General features: G+C 37.4%; 1 non-coding gene across 1 annotated transcript; it reads right to left on the bottom strand.

Moving 5' to 3' along the window:
* Positions 1–20,797: 20,797 nt before the first annotated feature.
* Positions 20,798–20,904, bottom strand: LOC128286260 (small nucleolar RNA R71). The gene has a single exon (XR_008276803.1). It is a non-coding gene; the product is annotated as a small nucleolar RNA R71 (small nucleolar RNA).
* Between the last annotated feature and the right edge of the window lie 1,358 nt (positions 20,905–22,262).

The raw sequence follows: 22,262 nt of genomic DNA, 5'->3' as shown, positions 1-22,262 counted from the left end.
GAACGTATTGGTAAGTGTTGTGAAATGGATACTTTGAACAGGTATGTACTTAACCCTCGGGTTGAAAACTCGATATAACAACAATATGGTAAGATGATAAATGAAAAGGTGATATGAATGTCTTGGTGATGATTATGCAAATGATGTTTTATGTTTGCTTATATGGTTATGTTACTTGCTATTTGCATGTGAGCTTACTAAGCATTTATGCTTACTCCTCCTTTTCATTCCTTGTAGTGTTGACAAGCCAGCTCGGAAATCGGAAACGGTCGGAGGCACGCTCACACTATCCGTATACCATCTTGGCATAATGGCTTGTATATTTTGAGTATGGCATGTATAGCATTATAATCATTTTATATGTATGGTCTTATGATATGGTTATTGAGTGGTATGGAAATAGAAATGCTTGGTAATGATTAGCCATTGGAATGGCTAATCATGATCATATTTGGTATTATGTATGTCAAATTGCTAGCTAATCCATGGAAACCATGAAATAGGTAAAATTTACCATAAAATAGATTCAGACAGCAGCAGTGACGTGAGTTTAAAAAAATCACTAAAAATAGTAGAAATGGAATTAAATAATGAATAAGTTATGGAATCGAAGCTTGATGTGTCTATTTTCATATGGAATAAGTGAAACAGGTATATGAGCTATATTTTATGAGATGTTTAAATTTTTGTGAAACAGGGCTAGAGAGATTTCTGGGTCCCCTGTTCTGAATTTGGAAATTCACCATAAATTTAACAAAGATAATTAGAAGTCATGCTTTATATGTACAGATTCCTTATTGAGTCTAGTTTTATTAGAGACAAACGGAATAGTCATTGAAGGTCTGTATAGGGAGATATCTGATTCGTAATACACAGAGGTCAGAGTAGTTGAACCCTGAAACAGGGGAGATTTTAACTAATAAACTGTACTAATTGGCCCAACAAAAACTTCTAGAAAAAAATTAGTAGATATATATATGAGTCTAGTTTCAGGAAAAATTTACAGAATTGGATTTCGAGTTTCGTAACTCGAGATATGATTTTTAAAGCGACTGTGATGCAGTTAGCCAGCTTGTCTGGAAATTTTAAAATGAATTGTATGAGCTGTTTAATTAATGAATTAAGTCCATTAACACCTCATGTTCGACTCCGGAAACGGTCTCGGGTACGGGGTGTTACAAGCCTCCAGCGCCGTACAAGCCTTCAGCGACCGTACCACCTCCGTGCTCCACGTCCTCCCCCGTACCTGCATGAAGACAAGAACAGCATCGCAACACAGCAGAGAGAAAAAAACAAGAAATTTGTATTTTCTTTTTTCATTTTTCTCTGTTTTTGGCTATAAAAATCCATGTAATAAGCCATGTATTTTTTTCAGATACACACAAAAACGCACATACAGCAAAGAAATAGAATAGGCAGAAATCATCAAATCAAGAGGTGATTTTTTTCAAGTCCGTTTATTCTTTTGTTTCTCTCCTCATTTGCTTGCGTTCTTTTTTTTTTTTTTTGCAATAAAAGAAAGAAACATCTGAAACGACACCGATGAACACTCAAGTATCTCGAAAATAAGGAGATTCAGGCAAGGGTCGAACGTTTCACTTTGAAGTTTTGCTATTTTTTTTTGAAAGAGTGAAATACGATTTGAAGTTTTTTTTTTAAAAAAAAAAGAAGGGAAAGAAGTGATTTACCAGATCTCCGTGGTTGCAACCCCTGTCGGTAGAGTCTGGTACTTTACGCCGTCGGCCATCGAACTGATGGTGGTTTGGCAGCAGTGTGTTGAACCAACCCTAACAGAGCAGATTAAGGGTTCTTTTTTTTTTAAAAAAAAAAAGGGAGTTTAAAGATTATTAGCTTTTTTGAAAGGTAAATAAAGAGAAATGGGGTTTTTAATATCTGGCCTAGAAAATTGTGCCGTTCCAAGGGGTAAAGGCCTGCATGTTGACCGTTTGGCAGGCCAAATTCATGTGTGTTTACTTAAATTGGGATATTTGCACGTTGACCCCTCTCGTTTACCCTGATTTTGAATTAGGCCCGATTTGTACTTTAGTTGTTTTTTTTAAATGGCATCTGGATTAAGAAATCATATCAGTTTAGCCCACGCTACTATGCAACATTTCGGGGTCTGGAATATTTCCAGATTTGGTCTCTGAGATTCGCGTTCCTGGCATGCTAGTCCTTTTTATATTTTAATACTCTATTTTATTTACAAATTATCCCTTTAAATTTTATTCATTATAATTGAGTTTTTATTGATATAAATTACTACTTTAAATCTGTTTAATATTTTTAGATGATTTATTTTAATAATTTTGCTTTGTTTTTAATTGGATAATTATTTTGGAGTTCCTTTTATTATATTATTTATGCATTTAGTATAACATCTCATTTAAATATTTTGCGTATATTTGAACATGCACCGTTTTAATAGCTAAGTGTTATTTTAAAATTTATTTTTGTGATTATAAAATTATTGTTTGAATTTCCTCTTTATATCATATTATTCTAACATCTTTAAATACTTTTATACATATTTATATACATGTAGTAAAAATAATTTAACCTTGTGTGCATTTCCATGTTTTTACAAATAATTACTTCTAAAGTTATTTATGTATATATATATATATATGATTTGTAAATTTATTATATTTCTAAGATTATATTTTATTATACATTTTTAATCTTTTCATATTTGGTACATAATTTAAATTTATTTTTATGAAAATTGTCAATTTTAAGCTAATATTCTTCAATATTTTGTATATTATTCGATTAAAATATTTATTCCATAACATATATTTTAATAATTAGGTATATATGAAACAAGTTTAGAAACTTCATCTTTGTAATTATAAAATTATTATTTTTGAATATTGCTTTATATTATATTACTTTTGTGTTTTATATAGCCTCTTATTTAAATGTTTTGATATAAGGGTATGTATATAATTTTAGAATAACTTAAAATTTATATATATTATTATTAATCTCATGATTTTTTTACAATAAATTTACATGTACATATGTTTTATAAATCTATTTTGTGTATTATGTCTTGTCATGTATCTTTATTATTCTTTTGTATTATATATTAAATTAGCATGTACTTTGTCAACTTTTAAATGAATTTGTGTCTAAAATATTTTACACATAATTTGATTCGAACTTTTATTTTATAATATCTATTTCTATGGTTATATATCTCTAGTTTTTATTCAAACTTGTCAACCTATATATCTTAAGTTTATTAATCTTATACCATTTTGATTTCTACATTCCATTTTGCTTTGCACGTATCTTGTTTTTTATATATTATAACATGAATATATATTATCATTGCATGGTATTCATCTTATTGATTTGTTAATTGTTCTTCATACGTGATTGAAATTAGGCTATGATTTTTAGATTAATCATATTTAATTGCTTATTCTGCTAGTTGATTAATATTCTCATTCATCAAGTATCGCATCTCATGTGTACCTGTTACCCCATATCGTCGTTTTCTACTTGGTTTATGAAATGTGGTTTTTTTAAAATCCAAATTTTTATGATTAAATTCGTCTCATTTCAAAAACACATTAATACATTTTAAGCTAGTTTTATAATTATTCATTTAAAAATTCTTTAAAACGAAGACGAGATTTGATATTTGGCAATTCGCGGAATCGTGCCCTAACGTGCTGGGTTGCAATTTCGCGTTTGCTCAAAATAATCGAATATCCCTTCAAAATTTCATCCATGTCTTCTAAAGATTCTTTAAAACGAATGCAAGGTTTGGTATTTGGCAATTCACAGAATCGTGCCCTAACGTGTTGGGTTGCAATTTCTCGTTTGCTCAAAATGATCGAATATCCCTTCAAAATTTCGTTCATGTCTTCTAAAAATCCTTTAAAACGAAGGCGATGTTCGATATTTGACAATTCGCTGAATCGTGCCCTAACGTGCTGGGTTGCAATTTCTCGTTTGCTCAAAGTAATCGAATGTCCCTTTAGAATTTCTTTCATGTCTTCTAAAAACTCTTTAAAACAAATGTAATACTCGGTGTTTGGCAATTCGGGAATCGTGCCCTATCGTGCTGGGTTGCAATTTCCCGTTCGTTCAATGATCAAAGATTCCTTTAGAATTTCACTCATGCTCTCTAAATTATAAAATAAGGCAATATCTGATGTCTAGAAATTCGAGGAGTCGTGCCCTACTATGCTGGGTTTTGATTTTCTCGTTGGACCGGATAATTGGGCATCCTTTTGCGGTTTTCAACTTACAAATTTTTCGGAAGTCAAAATTTATCATGTTTTCGAAGGCATAAATGATCATGTCCTATCGTGCTGGATGTGGTGCTATATTCCTCTTAAGCAAGAGAATTTTGATAACCAACCCGGGTATTTCAAATATTATCGAAAAGGAACCACATTTCAAAAACATTTTACATAAGGACAACATTTAATCGATTTGGTACCAATTTTGGGCGTAGTGAGGGTGCTAATCCTTCCTCATGCGTAACCGACTCCCAAACCCGTTTTCTCAAAGTTCGTAGGCCAAAATCGTTGTTTTAGTAAATCAAAAATGTTTTATTAAAATAACCAAATTCTTAGGTGATCCGATCACACCTAAACAAAAAGATCAGTGGCGACTCCATGTTTTATTTTCAAAAGTCGATTCCCTGCTTTTCATTTAAATATAAAATTTAAATAAGATGGTTTCGACAGTTACAGTACTCGCGCCAAAACTAAAGTAATTGACAAAGATTAGAAAGGCTAGAATAGATTCAAAAAGATATGTAAGATCAGTTGCAAGCGCAACTGCAAGAACAGTTAGAAAAAGTACAATAGGATATGAGGGATCAGATACAGGAATCCCAAAGAAATATGATAAGCCAATTGACGCAGTTGCTGGCTAGGGAACGTGAAAAAGGGAAGAGCATCGCGGTCAACTCAGGGGATGATAATGATGATCCTATTTACCCCTCGGGATTTACCCCGATAAACTTCCAGGTACAACCAAAAGCATACCTACGAAGGGTACCCGTTACTATCAGACCCCAACAATATCAAGCTAGTACCTCGGCACCAATGAGCTACTCAACGGGTTTATGTTCCAATCTGGGGGATAATCCAACTAATCCTATTGTTCCTGATCTAGATGATATGGCAGAAATGGAAAAAGAAAGAATGGAATTGCCAAAGCAACTTAAGGATCGATACAGATGGTTAGAAGAAAAATTCAGAGCAATGGAAAATGCTGACTACCACTACGGAGTTGATGCTAAGGATCTGAGTTTGGTCCCCGATTTAGTGCTCCCACCAATGTTCAAAACTCTAGAGTTTGAAAAGTATAATGAGACTAGTTGTCCTGAAGCTCACATCATAATGTTCTATCGAAGGATGACAGGATACGTCAATAATGATCAACTGTTAGTCTACTTCTTTCAAGATAGTTTGATCAGGTCAGCAGCTAAATGGTGCAACCAACTGAATTGTGCCAAAGTAAATTCATGGAAGGACTTGGAACAAGCTTTTATGACGCAATATAGTCATGTGACGGACATGACACCTGACAGAATCACATTGCAGAATATAGAAAAGAAGTAAAGTGAGAGCTTCAGGCAATATGCCCAAAGATGGAGAGAGGCGGCAATGAAAGTCCAACCACTTCTTCTGGAGAAAGAAACCATCATGCTTTTCATCAATACTTTAAAAGCCCCGTTAATCAACCATAGTTGGGAAGCGCTACTAAGAGCTTCTTAGATATAGTGATGTCTGGTGAAATGATTGAAAATGCAATGAGAAGTGGTAAGATAAACGCGGGGGAAAGCGCCAAAAGATTAGCCTCGAGGAAGAAGGAAAATGAGGTGGATAATACAAGCATATATAATAAGGATTATTCAAAACCAAACACTGTAGCCACACTGAGGACAGTAACTACTAGCCATCAGGGCCCTCCAAGGCAAGAATCCAACCCAAGGCCAAATATAGAAAGGTTCTAGTTCACACATATCTTGATGACATATAGGGAGCTGTATCAGAGTTCATTAAATGCATATGTAGTGTACCCCTTCTACATGAAACCTATACAACCTTCATTCCCTAAATGGTATGATGCAAATGCCCAATGCGAATACCACACAGGAATCACGAGACATTTAATAGAGAAGTGCACCGCTTTTAAAAAGTTGATTGAAAGGTTCATCAAGATAGACATTGTAAAGTTTGATGATCCATCGGGACCTAATGTGGCAGGAAATTTGTTACCCAGTCATTTTGATAAAGGGGTAAACGCGATAATTGAGGATGGAGAGAAGAGAACCAAGATAAATGTAGCAGAAGTAAAAGCCCCAATGAGATGGTTTGGAAGAGAATGGTAGAGGGAGGATTAGTTAAACAGGATTCAGAGGAGAAACCCAAAGGGATGAGGAACTACTGTGAGTTCCACACTAAAGAAGGTCATGACATCTTGGAATGTGTTGAATTCAGGGCTCTAGTGCAAAATCTGATGGATAATAAGGAGCTAGAATTCTTTGAATATGCCAAGAGCTCAGAAGAAGGAGATATATGCACCTCAGAGGAAAGATCAACAAAAAAGGTCCATAAAGTTAACCACCTAGTAGTTATTATTTCACGACCTAAAAGCAATGAAGTAGGAATACAAATTGCACCAAGGGTCATAATCCAGAAACCTGTAGCCTTTCCCTACAATGATAGTAGGAGGGTTCCCTGGAATTATGACTACAACGTGAGAATCCCGGGAGAAGACAACCCAATTAGTGCTTTAGAAGAAGGCCAGGTTGTGGGTTTCTACACGTGTAGTGAAAGGCGCTATGATCCAGCAAATGCAAGGGTTGAGCCTGTAAAAGGAAAAGCCTTGGCAGTTGAACAAAAAAAAGAAAGACAGCCAGACTTGAATCACCCGTTAATGAGTCGGTAACTGAGAAAGAGGCTAAAGAATTCTCGAAATTCTTAAAGCATATCGAGTATAGTGTTGTAGAACAACTACATAAACAGCCATCTCATATATCAGTGCTGGCTTTACTCTTAAGTTCGGAGATACATCGTAGCGTATTGATGAAAGTGTTAAATGAAACTTATGTCGCCAACGATATCTCTGTAAACAAGCTGGACCGCCTAGTTAACAATATAAGTGTCGAAAACTTCATCTTCTTTAATGATGACGAAATACCGCCAGGGGCATAGGATCTACATAAGCTCTGCACATCACCACCTACTGTAAAGGATATACATTACCAGGGTGTTAATTGATAATTGATCTGTACTAAATGTCTTGCCTCTATCCACACTGAATAGGTTACCTGTGGATAGCTCTTATATGAATATGTGTCAAAACATAGTAAGAGCATTCGATGGCACTGAAAGGAGGGTGATGGGAAGGATTGAGATACACATTTTGATTGGTCCAAACATGTATAAAGTAGATTTCTTGGCGATGGACATCAAACCTTCTTATAATTGCTTGTTGGGGAGGCTTTGGATTCATTTGGCTGGGGCAGTACCGTCATCATTTTACCAAAAGCTAAAGTTGGTAATTGAGGGTCGACTGGTAACGATAAATGCGGAAGAAGACATTATTGCATCCGTAACCAGTGACGCGCCATACATAGGGGTCGACGATGAAGTAATAGAATGTTCCTTTTGATCGCTAGATTTTGTGAATGCAACTTTCATTATCGAAGGGAACAAGATCCCGATGCCCAAAATTTCCAAAACTATAAGGATGGGCCTGCAATTGACGGTTGGAAAAAGGAGCCTTACCTGGGAGAGGTCTTGGAAAATGCCTACAAGGAAGGGTTGAGGCACCCATGCTAATGGACAAATGAGACTGCTTTGGCTTAGGATACAATCCAGATGCGAGACTAAAGAAAAGAGAGCTGGAGAAGAAACAAGAAAGGAGAAGAGTGCGACTGAGTGGGGAAGAGGTCAAGTGGGAACCGATGACCTTTCCCCATATATCTAGGACTTTCGTATCAGGAGGAACTATTCACCCTAAACAAAAGATGTCAAGAAAAGAGACTGTTCAAGAAATGTTGGGAAATTTGAACATCAACGCCATATCCGAAAAAAGAATTAGAGGAGAAAATTTATCAGGCATCTGCACTTATGTACCTGAAAGTGTTCTGAATAATTGAACTGCGGAAGAGATTCCTTTTGTGAAATAGGCTTATGTCCAACATCTTTATTTCAATAAAATACATCTTTGCTTATCATTTTGAGCAAATATTCTTTTATTCTTTCCATTGCATTCATAATCATACCATACAGATAATTCTTCTTAGATTCTTTTATTCTTAGGATTTTTCTTCATCCTATAACATGTCTCTAGATATCAATGATATGAGCGACACTGATACTGACTCAGAATCTCCTTTTGAGCAAGATATGTGTATAGAGAATTCTTAAGATTTTGAAGATGATCGAGACTGTAACCTATCCCCTTATTTGTTAAGGATAGTAGAACAAGATAAGAAACAAATCCTACCTTACAAAGAGTCAGTGGAAATTGTAAACTTAGGAGAGGAAAAATAGGTGAAGATTGGAGCTTACATTGCCGCAAAGACAAAGTGAGACCTCATTGAGTTACTCCAAGAATTCAAGAATGTCTTTGTATGGTTATATCAAGACATGTCTGGGTTAAGTACTGATATCGTAGTACACCGGCTCCCCATAAAGGAAGAGTGTAAGCCAGTTCAACAGAAGCTCCAAAAGATGAGGCCCGATATTTTGTTGAAAATAAAAGAGGAGGTTAATAAGCAATTTGATGCTAGTTTCTTACAAGTGGTTAAATTCTCAGAATGGGTAGCCAATATCGTCTCCGTCCCTAAAAAATATGGAAAAGTACAAATGTGCGTAGACTATAGAGATTTGAAAAAAGCCAGCCCGGAAGATAATTTCCTATTGCCTTATATCGATACTTTAGTAGACAACACGGAAGGTTACTTACTGTTCTCTTTTATGGATAGTTTCTCGGGATACAAACAGATAAAGGTGCATCTTGAAGACATGGAGAAAACCATATTTGTAACCATGTGGGGAACATTTTGCTATAGGATGATGCCATTTGGACTGAAAAATGTGGAAGCAAGGTATCAAAGAGCCATGGTAACCCTATTTCATAACATGATGCACAAAGAAATTAAAGTTTATGTGGCGACATGATTGCAAAATCCAGAATGGAAAAAGAGCATGTGCAAGTCTTAAGGAAGTTGTTCTTTAGATTCAGAAAATTTCAGCTAAAGCTCAATCCAACAAAATGTACCTTCGGGGTTAAGTTAGGAAAATTGCTAGGATTTGTAGTCAGTGAAAAGGGGATCGAGATCGACCCAGGTAAGTAAAGGCTATACAGGAGTTGCCTCCACTGTGCACTCAAAAAAAAGTTCGGGGTTTCCTAGTAAAACTAAATTACATCGCCCGGTTCATTTCACAACTAACTAAGAAATGCGACCCCATATTTCATCTCTTTAAGAAATACAATTCAAGCGTTTGGGATGAGGAATGCCAGAAGACTTTCGACAAGGTCAAACATTACTTGTCCAATGCCCCAGTACTAATGCCACCTAACCCAAATAAGTCGCTGATACTGTACTTGGCAGTATTTGGAAATTCCATGGGATGCGTGCTTGGCCAATATGATGAGTCAAGAAAAAAGAAAGAGGATTACATCTATAGCAGATTTTCTGGCTAGTAGAGCTCTAGAAGATTACGAGCCTTTGAATTTTGATTTCCCGAATAAAGATCTAATGTATGTGGCAACCGTTGAAGAGGACTTTCAAGAAGGTCATCCTTGGAAGCTAAACTTCGACGGAGCCTCAAATGCTTTACATAACGGAATCGGGGCAGTCTTAGTATCCCCAAAAGGAGATCATTACCCATTTACTAGCAAACTGGATTTCGATTGCATGAATAATATGACAGAATATGAAGCATGCATCATGGGTATCCGTGTACCCATAGAACATAAGTTCAAAGTGCTAGAGGTATATGGGGATTCTGCACTAGTGATCTATCAACTCAAAGGTGAATGGGTGATGAGAGACCCCAAGTTGATTAATTATCGAAGGCTAGTTTTGGAGCTAATTGAAGAGTTTGATGACATCACCTTCTGCTATCTCCTACGAGATGAAAATCAGATGGCTGATGCCTTGGCTACTTTGGCTTCCATGATCAAAGTGAATAAACAAGAGGATGTAAAACCTATCCAGATGAGTATTTATGAGGCTCCGGCTCATTGTTACAACATCAAAGAAGAAGAAGAAGAAGATGATTACCCTTGTTACCACAATATACTGTAATATGTGAAGAATCGTGAATACCTTGACCAAGTAACTGAGTATGACAAAAGGACGCTGAGAAGACTGGTCAGTGACTATGTCTTAGATGGGGAGATCCTATACAAGAGAAGAAAGGATCAGGTGCTATTATGATGTGTGGACGCTGTTGAGGTTAAGAAAATCTTGGAAGAAATCTATGAGGATGTCTGCGGAACACATGCTAATGGTTTTACAATGGCCAGGAAAATCATGAGATTCGAGTATTATTGGTCCACCATAGAAGGGGATTATATTGATTATGCCAAGAGATGTCATAAATGCCAAATTTATGGAGACAAAATTTATGTGCCTTCTTCACCTCTTCATGTCATGACTTCTCTATGGCCTTTCTCTATGTGGGGCATGAATGTCATTGGGCCGATATTACCAAAAGCTTCTAATTGGCATCGATTCATCTTTATGGTCATCGATTACTTCACCAAGTGGGTAGAGGCCACTTCTTACACTAACTTCACGAAGTCGGCAGTTAGCAAATTCTTGAAGAAAGAAATCATATGTCGGTACGAAATGCCAGAAAGAATCATATTTAAAAATGCATTAAACTTGAACAACAATACGATAGCGGAAGTCTGTAGTCAATTCAAGATCAAACACCACAACTCGTCGCCATATCGCCTAAAAATGAATGGTGCTGTGGAGGCAGCCAACAAGAACATTAAGAAGATCGTGGGGAAAATGACTGAGACTTATAAAGTTTGGCATGAGAAATTACCATTTGCCCTCTATACTTATCGAACATCTGTCAAGACCTCAACCGGGGCAACATCTTTCTCTTTGGTTTATAGAATGGAGGCGATTTTACCCATTGAAGTCGTGATTCCTTCTCTCTGAGTTTTGGCAGAATTAAAGTTGGATGAAGCAGAATGGATCGAACTTTATCTGATCAACTAAACTTGATTGAAGAGAAAAGGTTGAAAGCCATCTGTCATGGTCAGATGTAACAAAAGTGAATGATATGAGCTTACAACAAAAAGGTTTGTCCTAGAGAATTCCATGAGGGAGACCTAGTATTGAAAAAGATCCTACCATACAAAAGGATTTCAGAGGAAAGTGGATCCCAAACTGGGAAGGACTTTATGTGGTGAAGAAAGCCTTTTCTGGAGGAGCATTGATTTTGACCAAGATGGATGGCAAAAACCTGCCTAATCCTGTGAATTCAGACTCAGTTAAGAAATATTTCACTTAAAAAAAAAAGAAGAAAGAAGAAGAAAAAAAAAAGAAAAGCCAAGGGGAAAACTCCTAAAGGGCGCCTTGAGACCAAAGGGGTTTTGAGTTGAAAACCTAGGAAAAGGGCAATTGAAATTTTCATCAAAGATGGGGCATGTGGTAGTCTTGTTATCCCTGAATGAACAAGTAGGGGAGATGCTATGTCTTGGGGCATCAACAAAGTATTTTGGTACTCCGAAACACATATCAACTCTAAAAAGGTCATCGAGAAGTTAGTGCGAGGAAGCTCATGCTGCGATATCTGGGGCACGTATTTTCATCTTATTCATTTGTGTATTTTAGCAACGTTTGCTATTTTGATTAATCTATTCATTTCAATTTTTTCTCCCAATAAATTTCAATCTTGTCCATTGTTACAATCTTTTTCAAGCATTTTTACATTGAAATAACGATTAATGAACTAATAATATTCAAGTAAAAGGAGTTCTGCATATTGCTCTAAAGGGTTTTCTAAATAGTACAAGGATCTAAAAATAGGACCACTATTCAAAACTAACCAAACTTAAGGGATTGGAAACATTTGAGAAAGAATAGTATAAATTGTGATTATTTCTTCGGGTATTTTGTCAAAGGTACTAGCTGAACAAGAGGACAGGGTCGGTAAGTTTTACTTAGACTCCTAATTATGTGATCTGATTGTATGGTATTTGGCTGAGCATGTCATCTGTACTGAACTGAATGTATACTCTATTATTAGCATATTTGCATGTCATTTATGGTATCTGAAAGGCTCTTAAGCCTATTGTTTGGCAGCTCAGCTGCAAACTTCTGATTATGTGCCGCATTTCGGTACAGTATGGTGTGTAGGGATGGGTGGGTTGATTTAATCCCCACATGGTGTGTAGGGCTGGACGGAGATGGTGTGTAGAGGCTGGTGGGTAGGATTTTGATTTACTGTGACTACATTCTGTATCTGATATGAGCCAAGGCCCTAATATAATTGTGAAACTATATCTGATTGGGAAAAGGCCCAAACTGAATCTATAATGGGCTTAGGCCTAGCCTATGTTTGACTGTAATCTGATGTGTTCTGTATGGATGTTTTCTGTGAGGATTACATACTGAATTTGCGAAAACTCACCCTTTTCTGTTTAATCTGTACAGGTAATTACCAGACTTGACGGATCTGCGCAGCAGAGGACTTGATTGTGACCACATGTAAATTTTAGGCTATTCTCATAAATTTTTAGATTTTATTACTTATTTGGGGTTTGATGTAAATTTTGGGACTTTGGACTATTCTGGATTTTTACTTTGGATTCTTAACTACTTTACGGTTTTAGAACGGCTAAACAGTAAAAACTTAATTTTGCTAAAATAAAGGTTTATTTCAACACTAACAGTTTTCCAAAAATAAACTTTTCCAAAAGATTCCATTAAAAAGATATGATTTTAGATATAACAAATAATATACGTTTTACTTTGAATTAAGATAAAGCTAATTAACTGGAACGATTTTAACTCGTCAAGCTTATTTACGAATTTTATTACATGTGACATCGCCAGTTTCGGCCATAACGTTTAGTCAGGGTTTGGGGTGTTACATTTAGTGGTATCAGAGCCAGGTTACAAAACTCGGCTGTGGATTTTAGGTTTTAAAAGTTTGGTTTCAAAGAATTGATTTACAAATGATTTTAAATGATTTGACTAAATGTGTGGTACACCGAGCCTCCGGCGCCAATCCTGTGAGTGTTCTGAAACTTTGATAAGTTTTATCTAAAAAATACTATTAGTATACTGTGGGAATACTATAGTTAGTAGGCTCTGGGATTGTAGGGAAAATTGATAGAGACTGTAATTCGCGATAACAAACTTTGAACTTCTGATACTGTTTTGCATAAAATATCTGCTAATAAATATCAAAACTGTAACTGATTCATAAAACTGTTAATGTAGATAAACTTCGAATCTACGATGAGTGCACATGGTATCCATGGACGGGATACGAGAGGCCAAGGTAGAGATCGTAGAGGGGCTCGAGCTGAGTCCTTGGCATCTGACAGCATGCCTAATTTAGACATGAGTGAGATGATGGTGTCACCTACGACTGAGACTGGGTCTTAAGATTGCATGGCTAGGGACGACACATTGTCCCAAGCTATGCTGAGGATTTTGGAGAGGGTCACCAGGCCCAATACTGGATCTGGGGGCCAAGGGTCGGTTACGGAACTACTCCATTCCAACGGGGCTGAGTTATTTAGGGGAGTCACTGGAGTTGCCCCTAACGTGGTCGAGTACTAGATAGAGGCCATTGAAAGAATCATGGACGATCTGGACTTTACCCCTGAACAGAAATTGAAAGGGGCTATTTCTTTGTTTCACGATGAAGCATACCAATGGTGGCTGACCGTTAAGGAGGGCACTCAGCTCGAACGACTGACATGGGATTCCTATAAGTTTGCTTTCCAAGGTAAATATGTGGGGGCAAGGGGCCTATTCAGTGGCCGAATATGAAGCCGAGTTTCTGAGGTTAAGCCGCTATGCGCGGGGTATGGTGGCGACTGAATATGAGAGGCGTGTTCGGTTTGAAGACAGCCTTAGGGATAATCTGAGGGTTTTAATTGCTCCACAAAGGAAGCGTGAGTTTTTTATTTTGGTGGAGAATGCAAAGATTACCTAGGAGAGGGGCAGGAATAAGAGGGATTCAGAGTCCTCGAGTTATGTGATCAGGCCTAAGAAAAAGGCCAAGTCTATGGGCCAGTTAGAGTTGGGGCCCTTGGTGCACCTACTAAGATCTTGCCTTGTGGGCATTGTGGTAGACGTCATTCGGGTGAATGTTGGAGGACGACCGGTGCATGCTTAAGATGTGGGTCTACTGAGCACCGCGTTTGAGAGTGTTTGCTGAGGGTCGATCAGATGAAAGCTCCAAGTTCTGGTACTGCACAACCGTCGAGGGTAGTTCAGCAGCCACCTAGGGGCCGTGGTCAGGCTAGGGGTAGTAGTGGCATAGACCGTAGACAGAGAGCACCGGGCAGAGGTGCTGGACATATTGAGGCGAGACATCTTGCTCTTGTTTATGTTGCTCATCGTTGAAAGGATTGAGATGCTCTAGACATCATTGCAGGTACATTTTTAATTTATGATGTACCTTATCTAGCATTGATAGACATAGGTTCTACACATTCCTATGTAGCTAGCACCGTGTCTGAAACTTTAGGGATTTCAGTTGAGAATACTGATAGTGAGGTAACTGTATTGAGTCCTTTGGGGCAATCTGTCTGGGTTAGTAGACTGTATAGAGACATCCCATTAGAGGTTCAAGGGACAATATTTCTGGCTGATCTGATGGAGCTTTCGTTTAGGGAGCTTGACTTGATTCTAGGGAGGGACTGGTTGGTCAAGCAACGAGAAAGTCTGGACTGGGCGACCAAGATGGTCTTTTTGAGAACTGAGGAAGACCTTAAGGTAGTTGTGAATGGGGAACGTCGGGATTTTTCATCTAATGTGATTTCTGTATTGGTGGCGGAAAAGTTGGTTCGGAAGGGATGTGAGGTATTTCTGGCCTATGTCAGTGTTTCAGATTCTGGAGACTATTCAGTTAAGGACATCAGAACTGTCAGGGTTTTTCCGGATGTCTTTCCTGAGGAACAACCGGGTTTGCCTCCGAGTCGAGAAGTGGAATTTGAGATTAAACTTTTGCTGGGTACAACTTCGGTGTCTATCACCCCTTATTGAATAGCACCGAAGGAGCTTACGGAACTTAAGGCTCAAATTCAGAAGTTGTTGGATTGTGGGTTCATTCGTCCTAGTGTGTCTCCACGGGGAGTACCTGTGTTGTTTTTGAAAAATAAATATGAGACAATAAGGATGTGTATCGACTATCGACAGCTGAACAAGCTAACGATTAAGAATAAGTACCCACTCCCGAGGATTGATGATCTATTCGACTAGTTCAGAGGGGCTTCTGTGTTTTCCAAGATCGATTTCTGTTCGGGTTATCATCAATTAAGGGTTAAAGAGGTTTATGTGTGTAAGACAACATTTATGACTCGTTATGGTCACTACAAGTTCCTAGTGATGCCCTTTGGTTTGACTAATATGCCAGCGGCATTTATGAATTTGATGAACTGAGTGTTCCAGCCCTACCTAGATCGGTTTGTTATGGTGTTCATCGATGATATCTTGGTGTATTTTAAGTCTAAAGATGAGTACGATGAGCATCTGAGAGTGGTGCTACAGATTCTTTGTGAGAAATAGCTGTATGCAAAGTTTAGCAAGTGTGAGTTCTGGCTCCGAGAAGTAACCTTTTTGGGACATGTGGTTTCTACAGAGGAGATTCCAATTGATTCTCGTAACATTGAGGTGGTGTTGGATTGGAAACGGTCGAAGAATGTGTCTGAGATCTGTAGCTTTTTGGGGTTGGTAGGTTACTATCGGTGTTTTGTAGATGGATTCTCCTTGATCGCAGCTCTGTTGATTAAGCTTCTGCGTAAGGGAGTTTCTTTTGTATGGACTGATGCACAACAAGAAAGTTTTGAAATGCTCAAGACTGTACTGACTGAGGCCCCTATTTTGATACAGCCAGAGTCTGGAAAGGAGTTCACCCTTTATAGTGATGCGCCACACGTCAATTTGGGATGTGTGTTGATGCAGGATAGTAAGGTGGTTGTATATGCATCTCGTGATCTTAAGACTTATGAGGCGAATTATCCGACGCATGACTTGGAGTTGGCCACTGTGGTATTTGCACTGAAAATCTGGAGACATTATCTTTATGGGGAGAAGTGTATCATTTACACTGTTCACAAAAGCCTCAAGTACCTCCTCATCCAGAAGGAGCTAAATCTTAGGCAACGTAGATGGATTGACATGTAACACCCCAAACCTGACCTAGGAGTTTAGGCCGAACTTGAAATGTTACATTGATCACCAAAGTAATCGTGAGAAAATTTCACAAAACCAATCAATCTTAATTTTGTTTTCGAAAGGTAATAAAAATGAATAAGTCTTGAAATAGAATTTGTATCACAGAATTAAAACATTACATTTCAAAACTCTATATCAAAGTAAAAGTCTGAATTCACGACTAATAATTTATTTTCCCGCAAGACTGCCCGAGTCCTTCGCATATCGCGTCCAGCATACAAATTTCGAAATGTACTTGAAAGGGGAAACAGGAGAGAGGGTGAGCAACACAAGCTCAGTGTGAGGTCAGAACTATCTAACTACAGAAGCAGATTCAGATATAATAAACCTATGAACAGTTTAGTAACGGAACATACTTACGAGTTGTACCAAACCAATTAGTACATTCGTAATAGACATACCAACAATTAGTAGTACTTGTGCATATTAATAACACACTCAGAACACACAATCATAAGTACCATTCAGTCACCGTAATGGTACATTTTTAGACAGTCAGACAGTCACGGTCCAGAGTCCACAGAATTCACATAAGCATAAGTAGACAATCACACTCACAAGACAGCTAATAAGATACATATGGATGCTGTTAAGTTAAAGAAAGCCTACCCATCCAGCCAACACACCTCTCCTTCCCCCATCACACCTCAATGAGCTATTAAGCTCATCCAACCAATCACACCATATAGGACTTTGAAAAGCTCATCCAACCTTACACACCATATGATGTCATCCCGGGTTGCCCGGCCACGATGAACATTAGCATTGTCCTCGACCCTCAAGGAATTAGGACTAACCACGACCCTCTGGGTATTAGGGGCTATCAATATGCAGATAAACTGCTAGTTACATATATTACGCAGCAAAGCTGGCTTATAAGTTGTACTGTGCAATGCGCTAAACCGCGGTACAGACATACAGTTTTCACACGGCTAAGCACATGCCTATGTACTGTGGTCATGTACCCTACATGGCTAAGATACACGCCCGTGTCTCTGCTCGTGTCATAAAACCTGAGCATTCTGTTTTACAAAATTTAGGTGCAGAGGACACACGGTCTACTCATATGCCCGTGTAAGGGCCGTGTGTCTCACATGGTCTAATCACACGCCCGTGTGCCAGGCCGTGTGGACTCAAAATGAACCTTATAGTTCAAGTTTACCAACCCTGCAAACTTTAGTAACAAGCAAAATTTAAATCCAATTTTTAAATCAATCCAAAACATGAATAAAAACATCCCTTTCACATTATAATCATCAAAATGTTACGATCCAAATCGAGTGTATTAGTAAGTGTTTAACATAAAACTTCCAGACAGTGTACTTTGGTACCAATTAAATCACTTCAAATTAGACTATATAAATGACCATGTTGTAAACATAAACTTTGCATTCATGGGTTAACCATTATCATTCTTACACTATTAACCTTCACATTCAAAATAATTTCCAAAGGATAACCTAGGTACATGCCATTTGTCAAAATAAGATACATCACCAAGTATTTGAGTTCGGGCTTGTCTTGGATGCTGAGTTGTTAGTCGCTTTTGTATCTAACCTGTGTACGAAAACAAACTTTACGCTAAGTATACACTCAGTGGTATTTCTATAAACCAAAACTTAAATTTAAATCTATATTTAAACCATAGATTTTAATAAATAAACATATCATGAATATTCAATCAATTGTCTTTATTTTATAAAACATATATCATTAGAATCAAAACCAGTAAGATTTTTAGTTTAGTCGGTATCATTCAATCTTCAGAACAGTAGTTTACCCCTTTTAACATAACTCAGACCTAGACGGATACACGGATCCAACCCACACACCAGTATAGCATATAGTGCTTCATCGATTGAAGTGAAAAATAACTTGAATAAGAATAAGATGCGGTACAAAGTACCTCATCGAAATTTAAGCGATACAAGATAAGATAAAGACGACACACGAGGTGCCTTATCGACTCAAGGTCAAATATCCCTGAACACTTCCAATCCTATGGCATGCCAATTATATCCGATTATCCCGGCACTGTTAATAGGGTTTTTTAGTTACTTTTCAATTTAAAATTTCACATTTCAAATCAGTACAGTAAGTTGACAATACTTACCTCATTTTCATTTTTCAAGTAATTTAAATAATAAATAATACAGAAAATAACTATTAAGTTCGGTTTATAGAAATACAAACTGTAGTTTTTGAATTACTCTTCGTCAACTGATAAACGCCAAATTATACATAGTTTTACCCCAAATACTTAGCATATTTATGGATGTTTACTACTAGATTTCTGGATTTTGGTGCTCTTAATCCGGTTATTTCATGTTTTGTACTCTGGAGAGCACCAAGAGTCAAAAGGAGCCAAAAACGAGCTAAAAAAGGACAAAACGAACCAAATCGAGAAGATCACACGGCTTAAGCCTTGCCACACGGGCATCTCACACGCCCGTGGCCTTCGGAGGTGTCAACAAAGGTTTACACGATTCACACTGCCTGGCCATTGAGCCCACACGGCCGTGGCAATTTAACGGATCAAACACGGCCTGGCAATCACGTCATACGTCCGTGGCACACGGGCGTGTCCCTTTTTCAAAGAGTTGTATTTTACACGAAAAAAAGTATTTAGGGAGGAAGAAAGCCAATCCAAAGCCTATATAAACACCCTAAGTATGACCCAGAGAGGGGGCCTCTTCCAGAACTTTTTTGGAATACAGAACCACACGCCAGAAATTACTTGAAGGAAGCCAAATGATCCATCCCAAAAGCTGGAGCTACTCCAAGACTGAAGATCTCTCTTAGAATTCCTTCTGGGGTTTTAGAGTTTTCTTCATGTTTTGTTATTTTTATACTTTTGAGATGTACTCTTATTTTATTATGAACTAAACCCCTTAGATACCTAAGGGGGATAAAACCTATGATGGATCTTGTTATTATTATCTGAATTGTATGATAAATACTTGATTTGTTCTTAATTATGTGTTCTTAATGCTTGAGTTAATATTCTGGGTATTAATTCATGATTTGATGTGCTTATGCAGAGGAGGAATAGACCCTGCCTAAGAGTAGATTTTGCATAATTAAGTAGAGTTGATCGAACGCCTAGAGATAAGGTTATGAGATTTTGCCAATTTAGGGTGAAACCTATTATGGGAGTCCATAGAGTGATTCATTGCTTCCCTAGGGATTTTAATTAAGAAAGAAATTTTGATTAATTCAACTGAAGGTTAAACGTTATTAGTTTCGAAAGGGATAATAACATAGGTTAGGGAGTCTCACGGATCAAGTCAAGTGAATAAATCGTCCGGTTCAGAGTCAGATAACAAGTGAAATCTAGGTGGATTCCTCCTTGGGTGTCGTCTTTATCAATTGCTTCTCTTCAAGTCTTTTTCCAAATTTTCTCTTCGCTGTAATTAAATTAGTTAATTAGTTTAGATAATTAGTTTAATAAACAAAACATTTTATTCCAAAGCTAGATAATAAAAAGATAGTTATTACTGGTACTTTTGGTTCCCTTGGGTACGATATCCCGGTCTTGCCATTACTATGCTATTGTTCGATAGGTGCGCTTGCCTTTTCGTCGTGATAATAGTTAGTCTAGGTTTGATCTTCATTATAAATATTTATTACTTGTTACGAATCACGTGATCAAGTTTTTGGCGCCGTTGCTGGGGAACTGAAATATTAGGAACACTAAATTTTTATTACTTTAGCCATTTATTTTTCTTGCAATTTTATTTTATTTTATTATTTATTAATTTAATTTTTCTCTCTCTTGGCAGGTTTTTATAGTTTATGACTAGAAGAAACCCATTAGGACCATTACTTTTTGACGAAGAAATTGATCACACAGTTCGTAGAAATTAAAGAGAAATAAGGTGTAGTTTACGATACACAGAGAACGAGCAAGAAGACGATACTCAAACCCCAACCGAAGAGATGGCCGAAAACCCAGGCGATCAGCTACCTCCTGCAATTGCAGCTAATCAAAATCCTGCTCCACGTATTATGTATGACTATGCTAAACCTTATTTAACAGGAACTGAGTCTAGTATAGTTAGGCCTGCTATTGCTGCGTATAATTTCGAACTAAAACCTAACACAATTCAGATGATATAGCAGTTTGTTCAGTTTTATGGTTTGCAGGATGAGGATCCCAATAAGCACTAGGTAATTTTTCTTGAATTTTGCGATACATTCAAAATCAATGGCATTTCTGATGATGCCATTCGTCTTCAGTTTCCCTTTTCACTGAGAAAAAAAGCCAAGCAGTGGTTGAACTCGTTACCATGAAGGTCTATCACTACTTGGGAACAAATGATCGAGAAATTTTTACTAAAATATTTTTCGCCAGCTAAAACAGCTAAATTACGTAATGATATTTCTTCTTTTGTGCAGATGGATTTAGAAACACTTTACGATTCATGGGAGAGATACAAGGACTTACTGAGAAGGTGCCCTCACCATGGGTTACCGCTTTGGCTGTAAGTTCAAACGTTCTACAATAGTGTGAATCCCTCGACAAGACAAATGATTGACGCAGCTGCTAGCGGAACCATCAACAATAAAACACCGGAAGATGCCTATGAATTCATAGAGGAGATGTCACTAAACAACTATCAGTGGCAAGTTATGAGGACAAAGCCAACAAAAATAGCCAGCATTTATAACATCGATTCAATCACCATGCTCTCTAATTAGGTAGAACTTCTCAATAAAAAGATTGATAGTTTTCTTGGTTCTACGCAGGTACATCCAGTAATGAGGTGTGACTCAAGTGGAGGAGGTGTGCATACAGACTACCAATCCTTCAATTCTACAATTGAAGAAGAACAAGTCAACTATATGGGTAACAATAACTTTAGATCTCAAAATAACCCATACAGTAATACCTATAATGCAGGTTGGAGAACCACCCAAATTTCTCCTAGAGTGGTCAAGGGAATCACAAGCCCCAAAATCCTCAGGGTTTTCAACAGCCACCTTATCAACAAAAGAAGAAACCAAACCTTGAAGAGATGTTTCTAAATTCATCTCGGCGTCGAAAACCCGTTTCTAAAATACCGAGACAACATTTAAGAATCAACAAGCATCGATCCAAGGACTAGAAACTCAGATAGGCCAGCTGTCCAAACTAATCTCTGAACAACCACAAGGTAGCTTGCCAAGTAATATTGAACCTAATCCTAGGGAACACCTCAATGTAATTAGCAGTCAAAATAAGGACGGACTCATTGCACCCGAGCTAGAAATACAGCAAAACAACACTATGAACAAAGGACGAGAAGAGGTAAACAATAATGATCCCAAATAGGTAAGTATGAATCATGAACCTCGTGTGCCATATCCTAAAGCGATGACGAAAGATAGAATAGAAGAAAAATTCGGTAAGTTTGTCAAAATCTTAAAGAAATTACATATTAACTTACTTTTATTGAAGTTCTTTCACAGATGCCCAATACAGCAAAATTCTTAAAGGAACTTCTGAGCAATAAAAGGAAATTAGACGCTACATCGCATGTGGAACTCAATGCAGTCTGCTCAGCTATTCTAAAGAATAAGCTACCTAACAAATTGAAAGATCCATGGAGTTTTACAATTCCTTGCTTAATTGGTAGTTTATCTGTGAATAATGCTTTAGCTGGTCTAGGGGCAAGTATGAATGTTATGCCCTATTAAATGTTTAAACGACTCAGTCTCAGTAAACCCAAATAGACTAGGATGAGCATACAATTGGCTGACAAAACAGTTAGATTTCCTAAGGGTATTATTGAAGATGTTCTCGTTAAAATTGATAAGTTTATTACCCAGTAGACTTTGTCGTCTTAGA

This window comes from Gossypium arboreum, chromosome 12 (genome assembly GCF_025698485.1).
Source record: "Gossypium arboreum isolate Shixiya-1 chromosome 12, ASM2569848v2, whole genome shotgun sequence".
Classification (NCBI taxonomy): Eukaryota; Viridiplantae; Streptophyta; class Magnoliopsida; order Malvales; family Malvaceae; genus Gossypium; species Gossypium arboreum.
Note: the sequence above shows the minus strand (reverse complement) of the source record. Positions and strands in the feature narration are given on the sequence as shown.